The 17,069-nt window shown below is 39.4% G+C and overlaps 1 protein-coding gene and 1 pseudogene across 10 annotated transcripts in view; both read left to right on the forward strand.

The window, feature by feature from the left end:
- Positions 1–17,069, forward strand: part of CASK (calcium/calmodulin dependent serine protein kinase) — a 439,221-nt gene that overhangs the window by 54,633 nt on the left and 367,519 nt on the right. The gene's annotated exons all lie outside the window — the stretch shown is intronic.
- On the forward strand, positions 7,401–8,890 carry LOC112322464 (bifunctional methylenetetrahydrofolate dehydrogenase/cyclohydrolase, mitochondrial-like; annotated as a pseudogene).

The following is a 17,069-nucleotide window of genomic DNA, read 5'->3' on the forward strand; positions in this document are numbered from 1 at the left end:
ACTGCAGAAGTGGCAGAAATAGCAAGAGAACTTGAATTACGAGTGGAGCCTGAAGATGTGACTGAATTGCTGTGATCTGACAATGAAACTTGAAGAGATAAGAAGTTGCTTCATAAGGATGAGCAAAGGAAGTGGTTTCCTGAGATTGAATCTACTCCTGGCGAAGATGCTGTGGAGACCATTGAAATGACAACAAAGGATTTAGAGCATTACATAAACAGTTAATAAAGCAGTAGTATGGTTTGAGAAGATTGACTCCAATTTTCAAAGAAGTTCTAGCGTGGGTAAAATGCTATCAAATAGCATTGCATGCTTCAGAGAAATTGAAGGGAAGAGTCAATTGATGCAGCAAATTTGTTGTTATTTTAAGAAATTGCCACAGCCACCCCAACCTTCAGCAACCACCACCCTGATCAGTCAGCAGCCATCAACATCTAGGCAAGACTGTCCACCAGCAGAAAGATTACGACTCTCTGAAGGCTAAGGTGACAGATAGCATTTTTTAGCAGTAAGTATTTTTAATTAAGATACATACATTGTTTATTTTAGGCATAATGATATAGCACACGTAATAGACTACAGTATAGTGTAAACATGATTTTTATGTGTACTGGGAAACCAAAAAACATGTCAGTCACTTTATTGCTATATTCGCTTTATAGTGGTGGTCTAGAACTGAACCCGTGATATCTCTGACAGATGCCTATACAGTTCTAAAGAATAAATAGAGCAGCTACACTTGTGATAAACACTTGAGCGTTGCCTTGGATTTCCAGGTTTTAAAATAGAATTTGAAAAAAGTAAAATTGAAAGAAAAATTAGAATCAAGTATTATTTGCCTGATATTTTTATATACATGCTTGGGCATTTGAATTATTTCCATTTGTTTCCATGTAGTCACTGACTTCAGTCTGTTCCATTTGGGATGGCCAACTCTGGGTGTGGAGCATAGGCTGGGACAGAGTAGAGGAGGGCTAAAGAGACCAAGCATGTGTGATAATGCTGCCCATAGTACTTGCTTCAAGATGCAGGCTTCCAATTTTGTGACTTCCAACCAAGATGGAGGCATAGGTAGACACACTATGCCTCCTCGCACAACCAAAAGAGGGACAACAACAAATTTAAAAGCAAAAAACAACCAGAACTAACAGAAAATCCAACTGTATCGAAGTCCGACAACCAAGGAGTTGAAGAAGAAACATTCATCCAGACAGGTAGGAGGGGCGGAAACAGGTAGCCGGGCAGAGAGGACTCACGGGCAAGGCAGTGGCTGGATGACCCGGTGAGGCAGCAGATTGTGGACTGGGTAGTCCCACATTTGTGTGCAGATAAACTGGGAGGAACAACTGGGGAGCCAGACAGACCACGCAACCCAGGGTTCCAGCACAAGGAAATAAAGCCTCAAACCTCTGATTGAGAACACCCGTGGAGGTTGAGGCAGCAGCGGGAGAAACTCCTAGCCTCACAGGAGAGTTCATTGGACAGACCAACAGGACCCTAGAACGTACACAAGCCCACCTACCCGGGAATCAGCACCAGCAGGGCCCAATTTGATTGTGGGTCACCGGAGAAGTAACTGAAAACCAGCAGAGATCAGAGCAAGCTGCACTGTTCCCTCTCTAACCCCTCCCCCACATACAGCATCACAACGTGACGATGTGGGTTGCCCTGCCTTGGTGAACACTTAAGGCTCCTCCCCTTACTATGTAGCAGGCATGCTGACACACACAAAAAAGGCCCAAATGAAAGATCAGATCAAAGCTCTAGAAAAAATAAAACTAAGCAACGAAGAGATAGCCAATGTATCAAATGAACAGTTCAAAACACTGGTAACCAGGATGCTCATGGAATTGGTTGAATATGGTCGCAAATTAGAGGACAAAATGAAGGCTATGGAAAGTGAAATAAAGGAAAATGTACAGGGAACCAACAGTGACAAGAAGGAAACCGGGACTCACATCAATGTTGTGGACCAGAAGGAAGAAATAAGCATTCAACCAGAACAGAATGAAGAAACAAGAATTCAAAAAAATGAGGAGAGGCTTAGGAACCTCCGGGAAAATTTTAAACATTCCAACATCCGAATCATAGGGGTACCAGAAGAAGAACAGGAAGAGCAAGAAATTGTTACAATGTTCTTAATTTCAATGTCTCTGGTTATATTTTGTTTGCTTTCTTCTTTTGTTGATTATGTTCCAGTTAAAGGTGAAATCATATGGTATTTGTCCCTCACGCCCTGGCTTATTTCATTTAGCATAAAGCCCACCAGTTCAACAATAGGCAGAGGGGAGTGGGGAGGGGATAGTGGGGAGAGGGGTCTATAGGACCTACTATAAAGGACACAAGGACAAAATCAAGGGGGAAGGTAGAGGTGGGGGAGGGAGGTGGGACTGGCTGGGGTGGGGTGGAGGGAGGGGGAGGAAGTGCAGACAATTGTAACTGAATAAAAATAAATTAATTAAAAAGAAAAAACAAAACAAAAGAAATTGAAAACTTACTTAAATAAATCAAGGAGAACTTCCCCAGTCTGGAAAAGGAAATATACTTTCAGGAAGTTCAGGAAGTTCACAGAGTCCCAAAGAAGTTGGGCCCAAGGAGGAACACACCCAGGCACATGATAATTACATTACCCAAGATTAAAGATAAGGAGAGAATCTTAAAACCTGCAAGAGAAAAGGAGAGGTTACCTACAAAGGTGTGCCCATAAGACTATCAGCTGATCTCTAAAAAGAAACCTTGCAGGCATGAATGGGCTGGAAAGAAGTATTCAAAGTCATGAAAGGCAAGGACTTACATCCGAGATTATCCAGCAAAGCTATCATTTAGAATGGAAGGGCAGAGAAAGTTCTTCCCAGATAAGGTCAAGTTAAAGGAATTCCTCATCACCCAGCCCTTACTATATGAATGTTAAAGGGACTTATCTAAGAAAAAGAAGATCAAAACTATGAATAGTAAAATGACAACAAACTCACACTTATTAACAACTGAATTGAAAAAACAAACTAAGCAAACACCTAGAACAGGAATAGAATCACAGAAATGGAGATCACAGGGAGGGTTATCAGTGGGGGAGTGGGTGAGGAGAGAGGGAGAAAAGATGCAGAGAATAAGTAGCATAAATGGTAGGTAGAAGGTAGAGAGGGGGAGGTTAAGAATAGTATAGGAAATGTAGAAGCCAAAGAACTTATATATATATGACCCTTGGACAGGAACTAAAAGGGGGAGGGAATGTGGGTAGGAGGGGTTGTGCAGGGCTGAGGGGAATAACGGGGGAGAAATGGGACAACTGTAATATCATAATCAATAAAATATATTTTAAAAATAAATATTTTATTCCAAAAAAGAAGATGCAGGATTCCCTCACTGGTCATGTGAGTTACAGTCCCTTCAGAAATCCAGATTATTTTCTAAATCTTCTGGGCAAAGTTTAATTAGCATTGATAGATGTTCTGGAAGAAGTAGGTGGGTGTGTTTAAGAGTGGGAGTATTTATTTAATTGCTCCTGACATCTAGTGTACAACCGATGAAAGTCTGGAAACATTTACAACTAATTTCGTATAGTTTGCCGTTGTAGCTAGTATTAGTAGATGGAACATTTCAAATCATATAGGGTGGTCCAGGGCTTTTGTGGTTGGAAGCTTTTTGATTACTGTTTCAATTTCATCAGGTGTTACTGGTCTGTTCAGTCTTTCTGCTGCTTCATTGAGTTTTGGAAGGTTATATGTTTCTAGAAATTTGTCCATTTCATCTAGGTTTTCACATTTCTTGGCATATAGTTCTTCATAGTAATTTCTTACAATCCTTTGTATTTCTGTGGTATCAGTTGTAGTGTCTCCTCTTTCATTTCTCATTGTGTTTATTTCGGTCCCCTTTCTCTTTTTCTTGATGAGACTGCTTAAAGGCTTGTCGATTTTGTTTATCTTTTCAAAGAACCAGCTTCTGGATACATTGATCCTTAGAATTGTGCTTTTAATCTCTATGTCATTTAATTCTGCTCTGATGTTGGTTGTTTCCTTCCTTGTACTTGCTCTGGGCTGTCTTTGTTGTTGTTCCTCTAGTTCTTGTAGGTGTAGGGTTAGGTTGTTTATTTGAGATGTTTCTGTTCTTTTTAGTGAGGCCTGTATTGCTATGAACTTCCCACTCAAGACTGCCTTCACTGTGTCCCATAGGTTTTGGATTGTTGTGAGTTCATTTTCATTTGTTTCCAGAAAGTTTTTGATTTCTTCCCTAATCTCATTCTTGACCCATTCATTGTTTAATAGCATGCTATTCAGTCTGTTTTTTTTTTTTTTTTGAGTATTTTGGGGGGGTTTTCTTGAGATTTGTTTCTAGTTTCAGTGCCTTGTGGTCAGAGAAAATGCTTGATATGATTTCAATTTTCTTGAACTTATTGAGGCTTGTTTTGTGTCCTATCATGTGGTCTATCTTTGAAAATGTTCCATGTGCATTTGAAAAGAATGTGTATTTTGCTTCTTTGGGATGAAAGTCTATCTATATATCAGCTAAGTCCATTTCATCTAGGGCGTTGTTCAATGCCACAATATCTTTGTTGATATTTTCTTTGGAAGATCTGTCCATCTTTGACAGTGGGATGTTGAAATCCCCTACTATAATTGTGTTGCTGTCAATATCTTTCTTGAAGTCCTCCAAGATTTTCTTTATGTATTTGGGTGCTCCTATGTTTGGTGCCTATATATTTACAATGTTTACACAGGAGAATTCTACAGAGTATTTAAGGGAGAGTTAACCCCCATCCTCTACAGATTATTTCAAAATATTCAAGAAGATGGAAGACTCCCAAACTCATTTTATGAAGTCAGCATCATCCTAATCCCAAAATCAGATAAAGACATAACAAAGAAAAAAAAAACTTCAGGCCAATATCACTGATGAACATAGATGCAAAAGTCTTCAACAAAATATTGGCAAACTGCATCCAGCAATACATTAAAAAGACCATACACCACGATCAAGTGGGATTCATCCCAGGGATGCAAGGATGTACAATATTCGCAAATCAATAAACATAATACAGCACATAGAGAAAAGCAAAGACAAAAACCACATGATCATATCAACAGATGCAGAAAGAGCGTTTGATAAGGTACAGCACCCATTTATGATAAAAACATTCAGCAAAGTAGAAATAGAGGGAGCATTCCTCAACATAATAAAGGCTATTTATGAGAGACCTATAGCCAACATCATACTCAATGGACAAAAACTTAGAGCTTTCCCACTAAGATCAGGAACAAGACAAGGAAGCCCTGTCTCACCACTCCTATTCAACATAGTATTGGAAGTCCTAGCCACAGCAATCAGACAAGAAAAAGAAATCCAAAGGCATTGGAAAGGAGGAAACGAAACTATCACTGTTTGCAGTTGACATGATAGTGTACATGGAAAATCCTATAGACTCCACCAAAAAACTACTTGACCTAATAAATGAATTTGGCAAAACAGCAGGATACAAAGTCAATACTCAGAAATCAAAGGCATTCTTTTCTATGAACTATGAAACATCAGAAAGAAAAATCAGGGGAAAAATCCCATTTGATATAGCAACAAGAAAAATAAAGTACCTGGGAATAAACCTTAACAAGGAGGTAAAAGACCTGTACTCAGAAAACTACACAACATTGAAGAAAGAAATTAAGGAAGACACAAACAAATGGAAGCATGTACCATGCTCATGGATTGTAAGAATTAACATCATCAAAATCACTATACTGCCCAAAGTGACTTATAGATTCAATACAATCCCCATTAAAGTACCAATGGCATATTTCACAGATAGAGAATAAACATTTCAGAAATTTATATGGAACCATAAATGACCCTGAATAGCTGTAGTACTTTTAAGAAAGAAGAACAAAGCAGGAGGGATCACAATACCTGATATCAAACTGTATTACAAGGCCACTGTAATCAAAACAGCCTGGTACTGGCATAAAAACAGGCATATAGACCAATGGAACAGAAAAGAGAACCCAGAATTAAACCCAAGTCTCTACGGTCAATTAATATTTGACAAAGGAAGCAGGAGCATAAAATGGAGCAAAAATAGCCTCTTCAACAAACGGTGTTGGGAGATCTGGACAAGTACATGCAAAAAATGAAACTCGATCACCAACTTACACCATACACAAAAGTAAAAGGTGGATAAAAGACTTAAATATAAGTCGTAACACCATAAAAGTCCTAAAGGGAAACATTGGCTGGGAAATCTCAGACATTCCATGCAGCAACATCCTCACAGACATGTCCCCTAAAGCAAGGGACATAAAGGAAAGAATGAACAAATGGGACATCATCAAAATAACAAGCTTCTGCATGGCCAAAGAAAACATCATTAAAATGAAAAGAGAACCAACAGTATGGGAGAACATATTTGCCAATGATACCTCAGACAAGGGTCTGATCTCCAAAATATATAATGATCTCACACAATTCCACTCCAGGAAGACAAACAACCCAATTAAAAATTGGACAAAGGAATTGAACAGACACTTCTCCAAAGAAGACATACAGAGGGCCCAGAGATATATGAAAAGATGCTCAGCATCACTAGCCATCAGAGAGATGCAAATTAAAACCACAATGAGGTACCCTCTCACACCAGTCAGAGTGTCCAACATAAACAAATCCACAAACAAATGTTGGAGAGGATGTGGAGAAAAGGGAACCCTAGTGCACTGTTGGTGGGAATGCAGACTGGTGCAGCCACTGTGGAAAACAGTATGGAATTTCCTCAGAAAACTAAAAATGGAACTGCCTTTTGACCCAGCAATTCCACTGCTGAGATTATACCATAAGAGCCCTGAAACACCAATCCAAAAGAACCTATGCACCCCAATGTTCATAGCAGCACAATTTACAATAGCCAAGTACTGGAAGCAACCTAAGTGTCCATCAGCAAATGAGTGGATCAAAAAACAATGGTACATTTACACAATGGAGTTTTATGCAGCAGAGAGAAAGAAGGAGCTTATACCCTTTGTGACAGCATGGATGGAACTGGAGAGCCTTATGCTAAGTGAAATAAGCCAGGCAGTGAGGGACAAATACCATATGATCTCACCTTTAACTGGAACATAATCAACAGAAGAAAAAAGCAAACAAAATATAATCAGAGACATTGAAGTTAATAACAATGTAACAATAGCCAGAGGGGCGGGGGGGGAATTGTGGGTAGAGGGGTTTTCAGGAACAACTATAAAGGACACATGGACAAAACCAATGGGGAGGGTGGAGATGCGAGAGGGAGGTGTGTTTGGCTGCGGTGGGGTGGAGGTTTGGGGAGGAAATGAAGACAACTGCAATTGAACAATAAAGTAATTTAAAAATTGGAAAAAAAATTATATAAGGTGTATGCAGTCCAAAACGCACAAGGCATTGGCATGACTACTGCTTCTCTTGTGTCCACATTGGCCACCTGGCTGCTCAGGCTCACACAGAACTGCCACCTCTGCCATCGTCCCTGCACTTCTCAGTACTTCAAATAAAGTTGTTGTCATTTTTTGAGGGAAACTTGACTAGCAGATCAAGTAGGAAGTGCAACAGAAAGTAGAAGAGTGGGTGGCAACAAGTAGCCAACAGTCACTCCCGAGCATGGTTCTGGTTGGTGAGAATCCTACAAGTTATTCCTATGCCCTCAGGAAAACCAGGGCCACTGCTTATGTGAGAATCAACAGTGAGACAACCAGCTTCAATTTCAGAGGGAGAACTATTGAATTCAATCAGTAAACTAAATAATAATGACAATAAAGATGACTTCCTTGTTCAGCTGTCTTTCCAGAGTACGTTGATGAGAGAAGGAACTGCAGTGCTGTTTTTCCAGACAAGGATGTTGATGGTTTTCATGTAATTAATGTGAGGAGAATGTATATGGGCTAGTATTCCATGTTACTACCACATGAAATGAAATTTCACCTACCAGTGAAATTTTACATTTCACTACCACATGGGATGAGTGAAAAACAATTAAGCAAACTGGCATTCCAACCCTGGGAAATAATGTGGTTGTAGCTGGAAGGTCAAAAAATGTTACATTGACACAACACACAGATGGGGGTGCGTGAACATCCTGGAGGTAATGCCACTATTTCAGTATCTCATCAATGCACTCTCAAAGAGCAACTGACAAAACATACAGTTCTTGCAGATAATGTGGTTTCTACGGCAGGCAATCCAAATCTGATCACAGCAGATAGGGTCAAGGTAGGAGTGGATTTGAAAGTCCCATCACTGCCAAGCCCAAGATGGTTGGAGATGTGGATTTTGAAGGAGTCCAGAAGAAAGCTGGTTACGTTAATCCAGTCCCTGGGCGTGCTGGTCTCATGCCAGCAGCAATGCTAATGAACAGTACCAGTATTGCTGTCAAAAAGGCTCTGAGGCTTGAAGAGTGGGAAGCACTGAAATCTAAGCAGCTTAGAATGGCAACTTATTAACTATTGGTGTCTTTTGTGTCACAAACAATACTCTAAGCCACTTCAAAGGGCAAAACAGGCCAATAAAATGCAATATTTTTTAGTTATTCTATTGACATGGTTTTAAATGATGCTTTGTTTTTATTGGAGACTTAAATGGGTGGGTGATTATGTACATAGTTTTGCAGTACCTCACCAGGGAGCATACCAGTATCATGCTGGGTCATGTGATCTAGCCATAAGAGAAGCTATTAACCTAGTGATTACTATGGGGGACATTGTCACATTGAGAATGGCTACCTAACTTTGTCAGACCACTTCAGTTACAATTTGGCTTTTCTAGGATTGCATTTCTCAAGTACTGTTCCATTTAAGAGTTAATACTTACTTTAGGTTCTAAACCTTTTGAGTATAGCTGGTCAAACCAAAGGAAAAACGTTGCTAGAGAAAATTAGGAAAAAGGTAAGAGGGAGAAATGATGGTAATTGAGTAGAAAAAAAATTAACCTAATTTTATACACATTGACTAACAACCAGAAGAAAAGCTACATGTTAATAGTGTCCTAAGCTGTCATTTTGCACCTTAATCAATGGAAAATGTCTAGGGTTGTTTCATGTGCTACTATCCCTTGTTTTACGTGTGTTACTATTCATGAGGTCTCCCCATTTTAGTTTTCTTGGATTGAAAAGTGTCTTTAAGTAAATAACTTGTGTGTATTGTCATAGTTTGTTTTTCCTATATCCTTAAACTTCATTGTTAAATTTTTGTATCGTTGGGGTTCTGTGTATAGTTTCTTTGGCCGATCTTGAAACCTATTTTTGAAAACCAAAACTTGGACTTGATAGTCACTGGGGCAGTTTGTATAAGTATGCAACATCCTTTTCCACCAAAGAATTGTCAGCAGCTGCCTGCTTTTCTCTGATGCAGGTGTTGGCTTTCCCCAATAAGTTTTTGAGAGCTTGAGTTAATACTGAACTTAATCAGACTTCCTGATTAAAGAATTTTTTGTTTGAACAACAAAAAAAAGACGTATATAATTACAGTTGACCCTTGCATAATGCAGGTGTTGGGGCTCCAACTCCCATTGAATTAAAAAATTGGCATATAGCCCTGACTGGTATAGTTCAGTGGGTTGGGCACAGTCTCGCAAACCAAAAGGTCACCAGTTCAAGTCCTGGTCAGGGCACATGCCTAGGTTGTGGGCCAGGTCCTGGTTGAATGTACACGAGAGGCAACCAATCGATGTTTCTCTTGCACATCGATGTTCCTCTCCCTTGCCCTCTCTCTCAAAATTCTTTAAAAAACCTTTTTTCTTTTAATAAACTTTTCTTTTTTATTGTATTTTTCCCACTACCATTTATCCCCCTTATACTCCCCTGCCCCCACAATTACCACACTGTTGTCTATGTCCCTGAGTCCTTTTTCCTTTTTGCTCAATTCCTCCACTCCCGAACCACCCCTACCCATAGCCATCAACCTGTTCTCTACCTCTGAGTCTGTCTGTATTTTGCTTGTTAGTTCAGTTTGTCCATTAGATTCCACATATGAGTGAAATCATATGGTATTTGTCTTTCTCTGACTGGCTTTTTCCACTCAGCATAATATTATCCAGGCCCATCCATGCTGTTGCAAAGGGTAAAATTTTCTTCTTGTTTATGGCTGAATAGTATTCCATTGTGTAAATGTCCCATAGTTGTTCTAGCCACTCATCTACTGATGGACACTTGGGCTGCTTCCATATCTTGGTGATTGTAAATAACACTGCAATGAACGTAAGTGTACTTATGTTCTTTTGAATTAGTGTTTTTAAAAAATTGGCGTATAACTTTGACTCCCCCAAAACTTAACTCCTAATGGCATTCCGTTGACTGGAAAACTGATAACACAATCAGTCAGTAAATATATATTTTGTATGTTATATGTATTGTATACTGTATTTATGCAATATAATAATCTAAAGAAAAAAGATTAATGAAATCATAAGGAAGAGAAGTACATTCACAGTATTCGTTGAAAACAATCCATGTATCAGTGGACCCATGCAGTTCAAACCCACATTGTTCAACAGTCAATTGTACATTTTATATCAAATTCCGAAATTCCATGCTTGATATTAAAGTTAACAAATTGGTATCCCAATTGTTTAGCATAACTCATCAAACCCTGCTGCCTTCAGGTTAGCAGAAAACCTATATAATCACTTCAGGTTGCCACCAAATCTATATTATCACTTTAACATAAAGACTGTTCCTCAAAACCATAGGGAGACCATCCATCTTAAGACTATTTGTTCTGAGTGGGGGAACCAAGATGGCGACGTAGGTAGACACACTGCGCCTCCTCGCACAACCAGAACTGACAGAGAATCGAACAGCAAGGGGGACCGACACCAAGGAAATAGAAAATAAACATTCATCCAGACTGGTAGGAGGGGCGGAGACGGGCACCGGGGTGGAGAGGACTTGCGTGGCTGTGGCGGGACTGAGACTGGCGGAGTGTGGGACAAATGGCGCAGGCAGTCCGAGCACTAGCAGACCCTGTGGTCCCACATTTGCACAGATAAACCCAGAGGGCCAGACTCAGAGTGGCGGAGAGCGGGGCAGGCAGAGTGGCGGGTAGCACCTTGCGGCACCACATTCGCCCACAGATAAACCGGACAAACGGCGGGCAGCAAAGCAGACCGCTGCGCAACCCAGGGCTCCAGCTCGGGGAAATAAAGCCTCAAACCTCTGATTGAAAGCGCCCCTGGGGGTTGGGGCGGCAGCAGGAGAGACTCCCAGCCTCACAGGAGAGGTTGTTGGAGAGACCCACAGGGGCCTAGAGTGTGCACAGGCCCACCCACTCGGGAACCAGCACCAGAGGGGCCCAGTTTGATTGTGGGTATCGGAGTGAAAGATTGAAATCCGGAGGAGAGTGAGGCGGGCGCCATTGCTCCCACTCGGCCCCTCCCCCACATACAGCGTCACAGCACAGCGACCAGCATTACCCCGCCCTGGGGAACACCTAAGGCTCCGCCCCTTAAAGTAACAGACGCGCCAAGACAAACAAACAAAAAAATGGCCCAAATGACAGAACACTTCAAAGCTCCTGAAAAAATACAACTAAGCAATGAAGAGATAGCCAACCTATCGGATGCACAGTTCAAAGCACTGGTTATCAATATGCTCACAGACTTGGTTGAATCTGTTCGAAAAACAGATGAAAAAATGAAGCCTATGCTAAGAGAAACAAAGGAAAATGTACAGGGAACCAATAGTGATGAGAAGGAAACTGGGACTCAAATCAATGGTATGGACCAGAAGGAAGAAACAAACATCCAACCAGAAAAGAATGAAGAAACAAGAACTTGGAAAAATGAGGAGAGGCTTAGGAACCTCCAGGACACCTTGAAACGTTCCAACATCCGAATTATACGGGTGCCAGAAGGAGAAGAGGAAGAACAAAAAATTGAAAACTTATTGGAACAAATAATGGAGAACTTCCCCGATCTGGCAAAGGAAATAGACTTCCAGGAAGTCCAGGAAGCTCAGAGAGTCCCAAAGAAGCTGGACCCAAAGAGGAACACACCAAGGCACATCATAATTACATTACCCAAGATTAAACGCAAGGACCTACATCCAAGATTACTGTATCCAGCAAAGCTATCATTTAGAATGGAAGGGAAGATAAAGTGCTTCTCAGATAAGGTCAAGTTAAAGAAGCTCATCATCACCAAGCCCTTATTATATGAAATGTTAAAGGGAGTTACCTAAGAAAAAGAAGATCAAAAATAGGAACAGTAAAAATGACAGCAAACTCACAGTTATTAACGACCACACCTAAAACAAAAACGAGAGCAAACTAGGCAAACAACTAGAACATGAGGGTGGTCAATAAGGGAGTGGGAGGGGGAGAGGGGGGTAAAGGTACAGAGAATAAGTAGCATAGATGATAGGTGGAAAATAGACAGGGGGAGGGTAAAAATAGTGTAGGAAATGTAGAAGCCAAAGAACTTATAAGTATGACCCATGGACATGAACTATGGGGGGGGAATGTGGGAGGAAGGGGGGTGGGCAGGATGGAGTGGAGTGGGGGGGGAAATGGGACAACTGTAATAGCATAATCAATAAATATATTAAAAAAAAAGACTTTGTTCTTTGGAGTAGCAGTAGCTTGTGTGTAGTCTACCTATAATGTGTCACAATCTTGTTCTTTGAAATTCTTTGAGTTTCTGTAATAAATATGTTTTATATCAGAACCTGCGTTTTGCTTTTTATCTTTAAATTACCTTAAACTCTGTCAAATGTTGAATAAAAATGGTTTGTCAGAATTTACTCTTTTACTATGTAGGGTCTATTGTCTTTATACATTGTAATACATTTTTTCACCTAAGAATCAATTGTATAGTTAGTTGTTACCAGTGCTTTTTGTTGAAAGTTTATTTGATGGGTCCTGAGCTGAATTCAGTTCTATATATACATGTATACTCCAGGTCTTTAATGAGGCTATAGGATAGCTTCTCCCAAAATTTGCCTCAAAGAATATTGGTTCCATTTTTTTTAAGATTGTATGCTAAGAAGTTTAGGGGAGGCTTAGTCTTAATGAAATCTAACAAGTCTCTTTTCCATAGGACCTTTCAGAGCCTTACATTTGCTAATATGCATTGAAATTTTTAAAGAGAGGGATATTGTAGCGTGTTCCCTAAATTTACTTATAGAAACTTTTAGTAGTAGAGTATGATTCAGGAATAGTGAGCCTTCAGAACACACCTTGGGAAATGTGATAGGAATATTAAAAATATGAGCAACCATGTTTCATATGAATTAAAAAATGTATTTGGTATTCTTGAGCCACGATGATTGTTTGGAAGGAAAAGAAATGGAGAAGAGTATGAAGTGAATGAACACTGCTGCACTTTGAGCTCCAGAGGTCAGGTTTTAGCTGTCATCAGCATCTCCTGTGTTTGTGTGTCCTTGGGTGTGTGTTTTGAGGTATCTGGGAGGTGGTGGTTGTCTCTTCTACAGACCTAGAGTCTTCATCTATGAAATGAAGGACTGGATCAAGTGGGTAACACCTGGAGTCATCTCTACATCTGAGGTTTTTTACTCTAGATGAGCCTGCCTTTAATAAAACCATGTACAGAAGCCAGAATTTTAGGTACTACTTGGGCACTTGCTTGCTTTGCAAAAAAAAAAAAAAAAAATCTTCACTGCAGAGAAATCACCTTTTCAAGCTGAGTTTTACCAGTTTTCCCCTCAAATTCATTTAGATGTAACTCACATATAACTAAGTTTTCAGAAGGGTAGCATGTATAAGAAATTCCACCTCTGTCTATAGGCATTTTACTTCCTGATTCTCAGGAGGCTTTTGCCATTGTGTGATTGATGTGATTAGTGCTATTAATGAAAACATTGGTCCTTCCTGATGGACACTTCTCCAAAGAGGACATACAATTCCACTTTTGCATATATATCTGAAGAAACCCAAAACACCAATTTGAAAAGTTATATGCACCCCTATGTTCATTGCAGCATTATTTACAATAGCCAAGATATGGAAGCACCCAAGTACCCACCAATAGACAAGTGGATAAAAAGGTAGTGGTACATATAGACAATGTAATATTCCTTGGTCTTAAAAAAGAATGAAATCTGACCATTTGCAACAACATGGATGGCCCTAGAGGGTATTATGCTAAGTGAAATAAGTCAGTCAGAAAAAGAAAAATACCACCCTGGATGGTGTGGCTCATTGGATCAAGCACCAGCCTGTGAACCAAAGGGTCGCCAGTTCGATTCCCAGTAGTCTAGGGCACATGCCTGGCTTGCAGACCAGGTCCCCAGTAGGGGGCACATGAGAGGCAACCACACTTTGGTGTTTTCTCTTCCTCTTTCCCTCCCTTCCCCTATCTCTAAAAATAAATAAATAAAATCTTTAAAACAAAAGAAAAATAAAAATACCATATGATTTCACTTATATGTAGAATCTAATGAACAAAGTAAATGAGCAAACAAAACAAAATGAGCAAGCAAAAGAGACAGACTGGTAGATATAGAGAACAAACTGATGGTTGCCAGATAGGAGGAGGTTTGGGGGACAGGGTGAAAAAGGTGAAGGGATTAAGAAGTGCTAATTGGTAATTACAAAATAGTCACTGGGATGTAAAGTATAGCATAGGAATATAGTCAGTCATATTGTAATAAGTATATATGGTCCCAGGTGAGTGCTAGAATTATTGAGGGAATCACTTTGTAAATTATATAATTGTCTTAACTACTATGCTGAAACTAACATAAAATAATATTAAATGTAAAAAATAGTCTGTCCTTTAAAACTCAAGCATCATAATGTACTTATTTCGCTTAAAACATGTACTCGTTAATTTTTAAAAACATATGCTTATGCCTAATGAAAGTACATTGTGAGATGTATTTTTTGTTCCTTCCCATTTCTTACTATTTAAAATTCTGGTAAATGTGTATAACATTAAATTTGTCATTTGTACCATTTTAAGTGTATGATAAAGTAGCTTTAATTATATTCACAATGTTGTACCACCAGCTATGTCTAAGATGTAACCTTTTTGGTGAGTGAGGTTTTGTTGTGACTGAAGTTGGTTGTATTTTACAGCATTTCACACCAGGACACCTTTGTGCTAAATTACAATGGTATCATTACTCAAAGCAGATATTGTAGGAAGGGAGAGAAACTCATGGTAAGGAATGGTTAAATGATTTCTTAAGAACCTAGTATTTCAGATCTGGATTACTAAATCTTTTGGATAGATGTTAAATTTTGATCTGATTGGTCAGAGTTTAAATCATCAGGTACCTATTAAATAGCTGCCTTTGTTAGTCACAGGTATTCTACACCTATAGTATCCATTTATGAAGATTTTTAAAAATTTATTTCCTTTTAGAGAGGGGAAGGGAGGGAGAAAGAGAGGGAGAGAAAACATAGATGGGTTGCCTCTCGCAACCCCAACTGGGAACTCGGTCTGCAACCCAGGCATGTGCCCTGACTGGGAGTCGAACTGGTGACCTTTAGGTTCGCAGGCCGGCATTCAATCCACTGAGCCACACCAGCCAGGGCTATAGTATCGTTTTAAGGTAATGAGATTTCATACAAAGGAAGCATGGAGGTGTGTCTAATATTTATTAGCAGACCCTCTCCCTCTGGACTTTGATCTTTCTGGTGATCTCAAGTTACTACTATTGGTTTTGCTCTTGCTCATAATGTCTATTTGATAATGGGGCTAGAATCTGGTAGCTTCCTTCAGGAAAAAACCTTTCCTCCACTCTGGAAATGCTGTGTCTTATTAATATTCTCCCCCTCACTCCTGATTGTTAATCTTCAGTCTTTGGTTAAATGAAGAGACTTGTCCCCACGAAAAGAGATTTGGGACCAGTCTAATTCCCCTACCTGAGGAAAGCACTAGAGAGTTGGATCTAATAGTGATGAATTTAGAACTAGAACATACACGTTCCAATCTTCAGTCAGAGAAGATGATTGTCCTGTGGTGGTAGATGAAACAGAAGGATGTTTTTCTTTTCTCCTAAAGTCAGAATTTAGAGCATGGCAGAATGGAAGTATTTATCTACTTTTAACAACCTCTATTAAAAATGAGGAAACAAGCTTTTTTTTTTGATGAAATCAAAAAACTATGGTACATTTACACGATGGAATACTATGCAGCAGAGATAAAGAATGAGCTCCTACCCTTTGCAACAGCATGGATGGAACTGGACAGCATTATGCTAAGTGAAGTAAGCCAGGCGGTGACAGACAAATACCGTATGATCTCATATATAAGTGGAACCTAATCAACAAAACAAACAAGCAAGCACAATATAACCAGAGACATTGAAATTAAGAACAAACTGACAGTAACCAGAGGGGAGGTGGGTGGAGATAATGGGGGGGAAAGTTTTCAGGAACATCTGTAATGGACCCATGGACAAAACCAAAGGTGGGTAGGATCGAGGGTGAGAGGTGGGGATGACTGGGGTGGGGGGTGTGGTGGTGGGGAAATGGAGATAACTGTACTTGAACAACAATAAAAGAAACTCTTAGAGATGCAATTTAGAAATCTGGAATGATGTTACAAAAAATGGTTAATTATGTTAAAGACTCATTTACTCAAGAAAAATAAAATTTTAAAAATGAGGAAACAGGCACAGATTGACTGTGACTCAAAAATGTATAACTCATCAGTTGCAAAGCCAGAACTGGATGCCCATATTATCTTAACTTTTGGTCTAGTGTCAGATACAAGAGAGTGTGACTCTGTTTGCCTCTACTAATTTATTTGCCTGCAGTATACTTGGTAAAATTGTCACCGCATGTATTTATAGGATTACTCCAGAATAAATATTTTAGATGTTTTTAGTGTCACTTAATAGTGTAATCATTCAGCAGAAAGAAAACTTACAGCGTTTACTTCAATGTACAGTGTTAACTTCACTTTTGTAATTTTTAAAGTTTTTTTTAAACTAAACTTTGAGATTCTTTCTACAATATACACTATTTTTCTCATATAAGTGCTTACTATATACTACTTAGGACGAAAACCCAAGTAACACAGACCATAAATAAAACACATAAGGCAAATGAAGTCTGCAAATTTTCCTGGTAAATAAAACAGGTGAGATTTTGCTTTTA

The sequence above is a fragment of the Desmodus rotundus genome, chromosome X, assembly GCF_022682495.2.
Source record: "Desmodus rotundus isolate HL8 chromosome X, HLdesRot8A.1, whole genome shotgun sequence".
NCBI classification, from domain to species: Eukaryota; Metazoa; Chordata; class Mammalia; order Chiroptera; family Phyllostomidae; genus Desmodus; species Desmodus rotundus.